This window comes from Echinops telfairi, unplaced genomic scaffold (genome assembly GCF_000313985.2).
Source record: "Echinops telfairi isolate 266 unplaced genomic scaffold, ASM31398v2 ScPeMD7_7401;HRSCAF=8416, whole genome shotgun sequence".
Taxonomy (NCBI): Eukaryota; Metazoa; Chordata; class Mammalia; order Afrosoricida; family Tenrecidae; genus Echinops; species Echinops telfairi.
The window spans coordinates 2,393,672-2,404,025 of NW_022111301.1; positions in this window are offsets into that span (position 1 = coordinate 2,393,672).

Below are 10,354 nucleotides of genomic sequence, written 5' to 3' on the forward strand. Positions count from 1 at the left end.
GCAGTCAATATTACATAATTAGTTATACCATAAATGGACACCTTCAGACGGTGTATCACTGGATATTCCTCTTTATTTCAAGTTGTAGGTGTCATTATGTGTGCACCTTTAAGGGTGAACTACTTCATTGTATTGCATTGTTCAATCCTTAATCCTATCGCATATTAGAAAGCATGTATGAGAACATTTCCACGTTGGCCCCTTTCCTGTACTCCTGTAGTTGCGTATTAAGAAAAACTTCATTAAAGTCATTCAGGGATCATGAAACCACCTCTTTCACATAGTGATACCATTTAACACTATTTGATTTTATTTGAAAGTTCCAAGTCTTAACATATTTCTGGTTTATCAGTTTTGCTCTGCTTTCAGGTGTACAATTTTAGAATGATCTCACGCTGTTATGGCAATGCCGTTTTCAGTTTTCTCCTCTTACTTAATGTTCATTGACAATATTGGACATTGTGATTTCATTTATTTACTTCTATTTTCTTCTACGTTACTCAGATTATCGTGAGCCCAACATTTTGAATCATTTGTTATTTTTATTTCTATTTCCCTCGAAGTAATACCTACGTTTTTGTACAAAAAATTCACTAATTCTAATTCCCCCACATTAATTTTGTTAGTAGCATGGTGCTGTAAAACAATAGTGCTCCTCCCACATGATTATTAAACAGATTACTTCTTAGGAGTATTAAGCTCTGTATATGAAAATCTACAACATAATATACCTTTTAAAACACTATAAAATTAGGTGTTTTTTAAAATGCGTACGGACACAAGAAGACAGGCATAACTTAATGGTTTGGTTTTTTTTTTACTTTGGTGGTAAAAATATCAAGTTCTTGGGAAAAAAAAAAATATATATATTACTAAATATATATAGTATTTATATATGTATTTATTTACTAAATAAATATTTACTAAGTATACATATAATATTTTATTAAAATACTAATGTGTTCAACCACATTTTATACATTATAGGCTTGTGTAAGGAGTTCTTTTGGCTTGATGAGTTAGGTGACGGCGTGCTAACTGCAAGATTAGCAGGTCCTAATCACCACCTACTCGACACCAAGTAGATGAGGCTGTCTGCTCATGTGAAAATGTAGTTTCAGAAATTGCTACAGAGTCGCTATGAGTTGGGGTCGACTACAGCAGGCTGTTTAGAGATTTTTGGTTTATATATTTGCATACTGCTTACAATGTGATGATCAATTCAGGACAGATAAGAGTTCAGAAACTGGGGCACATTTCAGTTTCTGTCATAAGATAGCTATTTGAATCTGGAATGCAAGCTAAGTACCAGGCCTGGTGCTATTTCAATGGCATGCTATGAGACAGTATGAATGATGGCTTGGCACGCTTCTGAGACAATAATGCCTGTCAATGCAAATGAAATTTGCATTCAATTGTGGAATCCCTTTGTAACTTTAATTTGAATTTGACTATCACCCATGTACTAGAAAAACAATAAAATAATGAACTGTCATTCTGAAGATTTGGAATCCTAATCAATCTTTTCTTTCTGACAAGTGTAAAACTTCTCTGTAAAATTTCTGTCATGCTTCACAATCATTGTGGACTTTTAAGATTGTTATAAAGCTTTCTGTTCAGAATTATCCTTTTTAAAATCCCCTTAAAACAACAAGACCGTATATGTCTTTGAAATACCAAAATCACCTCTAATGGAATGTTACCTGGTTGATATATTGCAGAGTTTGCTTTTAAACTAAATAAGCCACTTTTTTACATTTATGGTATTTTAAAATATTATTAAGAGTCAGCCCTATGACAGACACTATGGTAGAGCTGTGGGCTGGTTACGTAAATAAACTGCCTTTTAAGTGCCCACATTATAATGGATAATATCCACAAGTATGTAAGCTTAAAACAATCAATTAACAAATAGTCATAACAAGATGTAATGACCCTTTCAGTAGACACAGGAATAGCTCTGCATGTCAGAAATATGAAATTAGTAAATGATATGAGAGGAGGTGGAGAGAACCAATCATTAATGACATTTTGTGACTTGCTAAAATTTTGGGCTATTATCCTAGAGATATTAAGTGGAGAAGTGACCTTATCCGAAGTGTGCTTGAAAAAGATTATTGTAGCCGCAGCATGTATGATACATCAGACAGGAATCTGAGTAGGATGGACATTTAATAGATAGGACAGATGCAAAGAGCAGCATAGATGGTGTCCATTAGTGCGCCTTCAGAAACGTTGAGTTGAAATGAATTGAAGACGTTTGTTGAAATTTTCCTTTCTCGGTTTTATTTTTAGAAAATGTCAATAGGAGGTTTTCATTGAGTTGCTTCAAAGTTCCTCCACTGAATCCCAGTGAGGGTGAGATAGCTGAAGTCTGGGGGAGTGACCCATCTCATCACAAATGCTTCAGAAATGTCATCAAACGCGCCTCCACAGATGGTTCCATTGTTTGGAAAGGTCTTTACAGGCCCAGGGTCTGACGGTGCAGTTTGATGCACAAAATAGTATCTGACTATATGCCTTTGAAATAGGATTCAATAGGAACCATAATTATTCCCTTTCCACCTAGGCAAACAGTATGTCAGTGATGATGTTCACTTTGATTTTTATTACCACAGATCTTGGCTACCAAGTCCAAACCAGCCGCTGTTGATATATATCTATATATAGATAAATATATATTTTAATGGATCACTTTCAGAAAGTTTTTCAATAAAGTTAATCTTTTAACATTTTATTTTTTAAATTGTTCATTGGAGTCTCATGCAACTCTTATCACATTCCATCCATCCATCCATTGTGTCAAGCACATTTGTACATTTGTTGCCAACATCACTCTCAAAACATTTGCTTTGCACTTGAGCCTTTGGTATCAACTCCTAAATTTTCCTCTCCCTCATCGCTCCCCCGTCCATGAACCCTTGATAATTTATAAATTATTATTATTTTGACATATTCTACACTGCCCAATGTCTCCCTTTACCCACTTTTCTGTTGTTGTTCCCCAGAGAGGGGGTTATATGCTGATCCTTGTAATCGGTTCCCCCTTCGTATCCCACCTTCCCTCTACCTTCCGGGTATAGCCACTCTCAGCACTGGTCCTGAAGGGATCATCTGTCATGGATTCCCTGTGTTTCCAGTTCCTATCTGTACCAGTGTACATCCTCTGGTCTAGCCGGATTTGTAAGATACAACTGGGAAAGCTGAAGTACCTCAAAAAGCAAGCTTCCAACTAATAATTGAACACTATAACTTTGTTACTCTAAACACTTGGATATTTTTACAAATATATTATCATAGCACTGTCATATAGATAAAATAAATATTATCATGTTTCTCATTTTACAACTGAAAAGATTCAGGTGTAAAAGATTGACTTAAAAGAGTGGTAAAACACTTAATTCAAAAGGCAAAATGCATCCAACCAAACTTTACCACTGGTACTGAATTTGCTGGTGTAACTTGGGACAGAGTGGAAGTAAACATGCATTTTATATTGAACATAAACTGACAGAAACTTTTCTTTAGATTGTGATTGGGCCAGTTCTTAAATTCAGCAAGATTGATGAGTTAAGGAGGAACAGATACGATATGGAGGATGTGTAGATGAGGTGTGGTGGACCATCAGTCAAAATATCCAAAAGTATAGTGCTCTCAATCTGAAATAATATAATTTCTTTAAAGGAAGGACAATGGGAGTTAAGTTACTATCTATAAGTGAATGTTTCAAGAGCACAGGGCTAGAGACAGAAAAATGTGTTTCTTTTTAGTGTCAATATTTTTGCTTTATTATTATTTAGTAATATAACCCTGGATTACTTACTTGATTTTTCCAAGTACATTTCTCATTTGTCTAATGTGAACAAAATGAAAACATCACAGTAGAGGTGTAAGAGTTCCATAATATATGAAAGTGAAGATTGCAATGTAGTGTCACTATGTATATGCATATTGTATGTATTCAGGAGAACACAGTGAGTTTGGAAAAGAATAACAAGTAGAGAACTCGTTATCTAGCAGTAGTTCTTAGTTGAGGTAAATCAAGGCAAGGAAAATAGAGACATACACACAGAAACCCATTTCTAAGGAATCAAATAACCTAAAAGGAAGGAGTGCTGTGTTTTAAGAATATAATTGGGGACCAATTTTGCACTTGGTTTGTGGAAATAAAGGAATAATTCCCAGAATCCCAAACTGCATAATATCAATCTTGAGTCTGGGTATTTAGACAAGATGCAAAGTCACAATACAGTTTCTTGGATATTATTAGGGTTTCCAACAGTCAGAATTTACTCAGGAACATGAATATGATTAAACTTGGAGCAAGAGAAATTCTTTTGATCAAGATAGCTGGAGCGGATGAAAGAATACCTGCAGAGATGGAGCCATGCCATAGATATAAATTGCACCTATTCCAATGTTGTCTCGAGCCAATGTTGTTGCTTAGTAAGTTTGTCAATATTTATTATATCAAGGGTACTGGCTTATCCTTCTGTCTTGACAGGTTCCTGTATTTTCTTCACTGGTAAATTAAAGAATTATTTACATTAGTTCTTAATTTAAAGTTTATCATAATTAGTTTCAGATGCATTAACTGGAATGATGGAATGATGCAATATTAGAGACACAGTTATCCACATATAGTATGTGATCAAAATTTCACACTATACCCAAGAATTAACTAGTCAAAAACAAAGCCTCTGCCAAGTGGTGGATTCAAGTGCATAGTGTGTTACAAAGTAGAATTACACTGTATCTTGTCTTGATTACCATCTTGGTGGAAGTAGAAGATCAGATTCTTCTTTCATGGCACCACTGGTGGGTTCAAACCATCAATCTTTCATTTAATGGTTGAGTACAAACTGTTTGACATGCTCACAGACTTCAACTGGTTCAGAACATTTATTACACTTGCTGAAGTTGGTTAACAATTTAGTGTAGGACTCTTGATTCAAATCCGATTCTTTGAATTTTCTAAAAAGGAACAATTACTATGAATTCCTGTGAAGAATTCTTGTAGGACATTTCTGGGCTTTGTGTCATACTATTATATTTACAAAAGGAAACAAAACTTAAAGTGTTGGCATCAGTTTCCTAAATCAAAATGAGCTGTGAAACACTGTAATTGGTAGACAGTTGAAATGAATTATCTCACTTAGGAATGGGGAAGCGGTTAAAACTCAAATTGACACCTGAATTTCATTTTTCCTGTCTTACCTCACCAGTATTCACTGGCTCACTGGCCAGTTGTTTGATAAGTAGGTGCCAGATCATTTTACCTGGTCTGGATTCATTTCTAATATATCATGTCCTGACTAGAGGATTTTACTTGTATTATTGCATTACCATATATACTTGAGTATAAGCTGACCCGAATATCAGCTCAGGCACCTACTTTTACCACAATAACGGCATAAAATGTACTGAAAAACTCGGCTTGTACCCAAGTATATATGGTAACTCTACAACAATCCTATGAGGTAGGCAGCAGTATTATTTTTTTATCTTACTGGCGAGGTAATTGGAGTTTAGGGAGATAAAGAAAAGCAAAAGTTATCTCATTTCCCTCTCCTGTAAAGAGTTTTATAACACTCATTAGTTTTTATGACATCAAGAATACCAGCCAAATTCATCTTCATAATCTGAAATCTTGTTAAAACATGTCCTTTCTCAGCGACCCTGATGGCATTTGAAACACTGGTGTCATAGCTTCCAACATGACAGCAACACTCACAAGCCAGAATGATGGCAGAAAAGTGGAGTGCTCATGGGTGCAGCAATTACGACATCAAATGATGTATAAAATTGAGAATTTTGCTTTGAAAGATCTCTTTAAAGTGTTAAAACAAAATAAAACAATACTGTTCCCTTGAGGATGGAGATGCACCTGACTCAAGCTATGGTATTTTCAACCACCTCCTATGCATGCAAAAGCTGACCAAAGCATAAGAAACACTGAAGAAATATGAAGTTGAATTATGGTGTTCTGAAGAATATTGAATATACCACAGTCTGAAAAAGAACAAGCATATTTGCTTTAGTAGAATTACAGCCAGAATGCTCCTTAGAAAGGAATAATGTGAGACTTTTTCCCATGGACTTTGGCATATTATTAGAGGAGACCAGTCTCTGGACACAATGTTTATTACAGGACCAGGGAAAATGCATAAGACCCTAAAGGAGATGGGTCGATACAGTGGCTATCACAATGAGGCTACAACAAAAAGTATTACAGGGCAGAAGGGAAAAGAAGGTAGGGAAGAACCAACCTGACAGTGTCTAATAACAACTAACATAGCAATTTTTCCTGCAATAGACATGCTTATACTTACATCGTGTGCATTAAGGAGAATTCTCTAAGGCAGTCAAAAGCCTTTGTGGTTTATCTTATTTAGGTTTGTCAGAGCATACAGGAACACAGAATTCAAAACTATTGCTAATGTAACACAATACAAAATTGGTGGAAGTTTCTAGTTACTGAATGGGCTTTAGTTCAAAATTTGAATTGATTGTTCTACTTATAACTTGGAATAAGGTATTCTTAAAAGAAAAATCCCATTTGGGTTATATGCAAGTGTTTTTGCATAAAATATATGCTTTTTTATTTAGCTGCAAGAAAGTTAGAAACAAAAATTTTAACCTTACAGAAGATTACATATAGTAATGAATTCATCTGTTAAAGATGCATGTTTAATGATGCTGGTGCGACATAAAGTATGACTGCTTACAACGCCTACAAAAGGAAATAGAATGAACAGTGTCTAAAACCTTAGCAGACATTTTCATTTGAATGTTAGTGATATAAAAATACAAATGGTGTGCCGTTTGGTTCTTCAGAATGAGGGTGATGACTTTCTGTCGGGTCAGTGGCAGTTTCTGGAATTCAATCTTCAATCCAGGGCAACAGCAGGGGTGTCTTCTATGTCTTATTTAGAATTTCCTGCAAAACAGATACTGAAACAGATAACCCCCAGGATGTTTGCTAGGGAGTGCTCATAGCAATGATACCTGAAAAGGAGTGAAAGATGTAGGAGCGTAGAGATGGAACACCCTATTCCTTGGGATGCTCAGGAGCTGGGGTGGCAATTAAGAGCTTTTAAAAACTGAAATAAGGAGGCCAGGTTTTGTATCTCACATTAAAGTGTGGGTTAGGTCTAATGACAGTCTCTAATCAAACTTCCCCTCTTTTGCTGATAGCAATACTTTCAGCCTTACCTTTGGGCCTTCAACTCTGAAACTGTTGGCATTTTGGTCCTGAGGGGGTGGGGGTATGAGAAATGCATTTTGGGTATCCTTGCTAATTGTGTTTCCAACAAACCTAGCTTGCTGACCTTCATGGAAACTGGTAGACTTAAGAAGCTTCAACAAATTCCTTATGCTAATTAAGGAATCAATAATTAAAACAGGAGATTTTTCATGCAAGTGACAGCCATAGCTGATAAAAAATGTGGTTGTTCTTAGGTAAGTTGCCAAGTCATAGTGACATTATGGACGAGAGACTGAAAAAGAGCCCAGTGCTGCCCCGTCGTCACAATTGTTATGTTTGAGCACATTGTCGCAGCCACTGTGTCGATCCAGCTGGTCAAGAGTCTTCCTCTTTATCGCTGCCCCTCGACTTTAACAAGTATGATGTCCTTTCAGGGATGGATGGTCCCTCAAGACATGTCCAAATTAACGTGGGACAAAGTCAGGTCATCCTTGCTTTTTTGGAGCATTCTGGCAGTAATTCTTCTAAGATTTGTCTGTTCTTGTAGCTATCCATTGGACTTTCAATATTTCTCACCAGTACTGTAATTCCAAAGCATAGATTCATCTTTGATTTTCCTCATTCAGTGTCCCACCTTCACTTGCATATAAGGGAATTGAAAACACCGTGGCTTGGGTCAAGTGCACCTTTTCCCCCAAAAATGACATTCTTGCTTTTCAACAATTGTGGAGGTTTACTGAAAGCAATCAGGTTTACTCAAAGCAATTCATTGTTGGATGTCTTGACTGCTGCTTCCAGAAGCATTGAAATTCTTAACAACTTGCATCTTTTCTCTATTTATGTTGTCTATTGGTGCATTTGTGAGGATCTTGTTTTTCTTTACATTAAATTGTAATCCATACCGATGACTGCAGTCCTTGATCTTCATCAGCACAAGTGTTTCAAGTCCTCTTCATTTTCAGCCAGCAAGGTTATGTCATTTGCGTATCGAAGGTTGTTAGTAAACCTTCCTCAAATCCTGATGCCAAATTCTTCCTCCTATAATCCAGTTTCTCTGATTATTTACTAAGCATGTAAATCAGGTAAGTGTGGTGGGAGGAGACAGCTCTGATACACTCCTGTCTTGATTGTGAACCATGCAGTATTCTCTTGTTCTCTTCCCACAACTGCCTTTTGATTCATGGACAGTTTATCAATGAGTACAATCAAGTGTCTGGGATTCCCATTCCCTCAAGGGTATCCAAAGGTAGTTATAGTCCACATAGTCAAATGCTTTGATCTGAAGTTGATTGTGAGGATAATTGCACAATTTTTAAAACTATGATTGAATGATTAAATTGCCTCACATGTGAAGTATATGTCAATAAAATCATTTTTATTGACAGACGCACAAAAATACACATGCAAAAACTTCTGGTCTTGTCTGCTGTCAGCCAAGATCCATCTGATGTCAACAATGATGTCTCTTCTTTCACATGCTCTTCTGAATCAAGTTTGAATTTCTGGCAGCTACCTGTCAATGTACTATTGCAACACTTGTTGGATGATCTTCAGTATAATTTTACTTGCATGCGATATCAATTTCTATAATTTGAGCATTCTGTTGGTTCATCTTTCTTTGAAATGGGTACAACTATGGATCACTTCCAATAAGTTTGCCAGGTAGTTTGCGAAATTTCTCGGTATTGGTAAGTGACTACTTCTAGTGCATTAGCTTGTTGAAACATTTCAGGTGTTTACTGGGGTAGTGATTTTAGTGCACTTTGGACTCCTTCCTTTGGCAGTATTGATTCTTGCTCAAATGCTACCTCTTAAAATGGCTGAATATTGACTAGATCTTAGAGTTTGTATATTTCCTTCCATCTTCTTTTGAGACTTCATATATCCTTCAATATTTTGTCCATTTCAGTATTGCAACTCCAGCTTGACTTTTTTCTTCAGTTCTTTCATTTTAAGATATGCTGAGCATGTTCTTCCTTTTTGGTTTTCTAAATGTAGATTTTTCAACAATTCGTTATAATAATTACTTTGCCTTCATCGGTAGCCTTTTGAAAATTTCTGTTCAGCTCTTTGACTTCATAATTTCTTCCAATTCCATTAACTACTCTATGATCAAGATCAACTTTCAGAGTCCCGTCTGACATTCACTTTGACCTTTTCTTTCTTTCCTTCCTTTTTAGTCACTTTTCCTTTCTTCATGAATGATGGTCTTAATGTAATCCCACAGCTCATTAGATCTTCTGTCATTAGTGTTCAAGGCAGCAAAGCTGTCCTTGAGATGTTCTTGAAATTCGGGTGGGAAAGTCTCTAGGTTACGATTTGACTTGTATGGACTTGTTTTCTCTTCAGCTTGAACACGAATTTACGTAGGAACAATTGATGGTCTCTTTGCTGGCCTCATTTCAGCTGTGGATGTTGAGTTTCTCATTGTTACTTCGCACAGATGTAATCAATTTGATTTCATTACATTCCATGTAGAGAGGTCCATATGTATAGTCACCTTTTGTGTTGGTGTAAAGGATACTTGCGATGACGAAATCCCTGGCCTTGAAAATATCATGTGATTTCCAGCTTTGTTTCTATCCCCAAGACTATATTTTCCAATCGATTGTCCTTCCTCTTTGTTTTGAACTTTTGCATTCCAATTACCAATAATTACGAACTAATCATGATTGCACACTGATTGATTTCGGCCTGAAGATATTGGTAAAACTCTTCAGTTTCCACATCACTAGCGTTAACGATTGGAGTCTACATTTGAATAATAGTTGCAATGACTGGATATTATTTTATTCAGATAGATATTATTCCATGACAGACAGCATTGTACTATATGATAGATCCTGAAATGTCCTTTTTCTAGATAAATGCAACATCATTTTTCTTGAATATGTCCTTCTTGGCATAGTGAATCAGATGATATACCGATTCAAATTGGCTATACCAGTCATTTATTTCAGCTCGCTAAGACCTAGGTAGCAATTTTAATTGCATTTAATTTCAATGACTTGCAATTTTCCTAGATTCATACTTCAAACTTTCTAGGTTCTCATTGCGGATAAATGTTTGCAGCTATTTCTTCTCGTATTTTGTGATGACAGCTCAGGGAATGAAGTTCTGACGGCTTTTTCCTAATGACTTTACTCT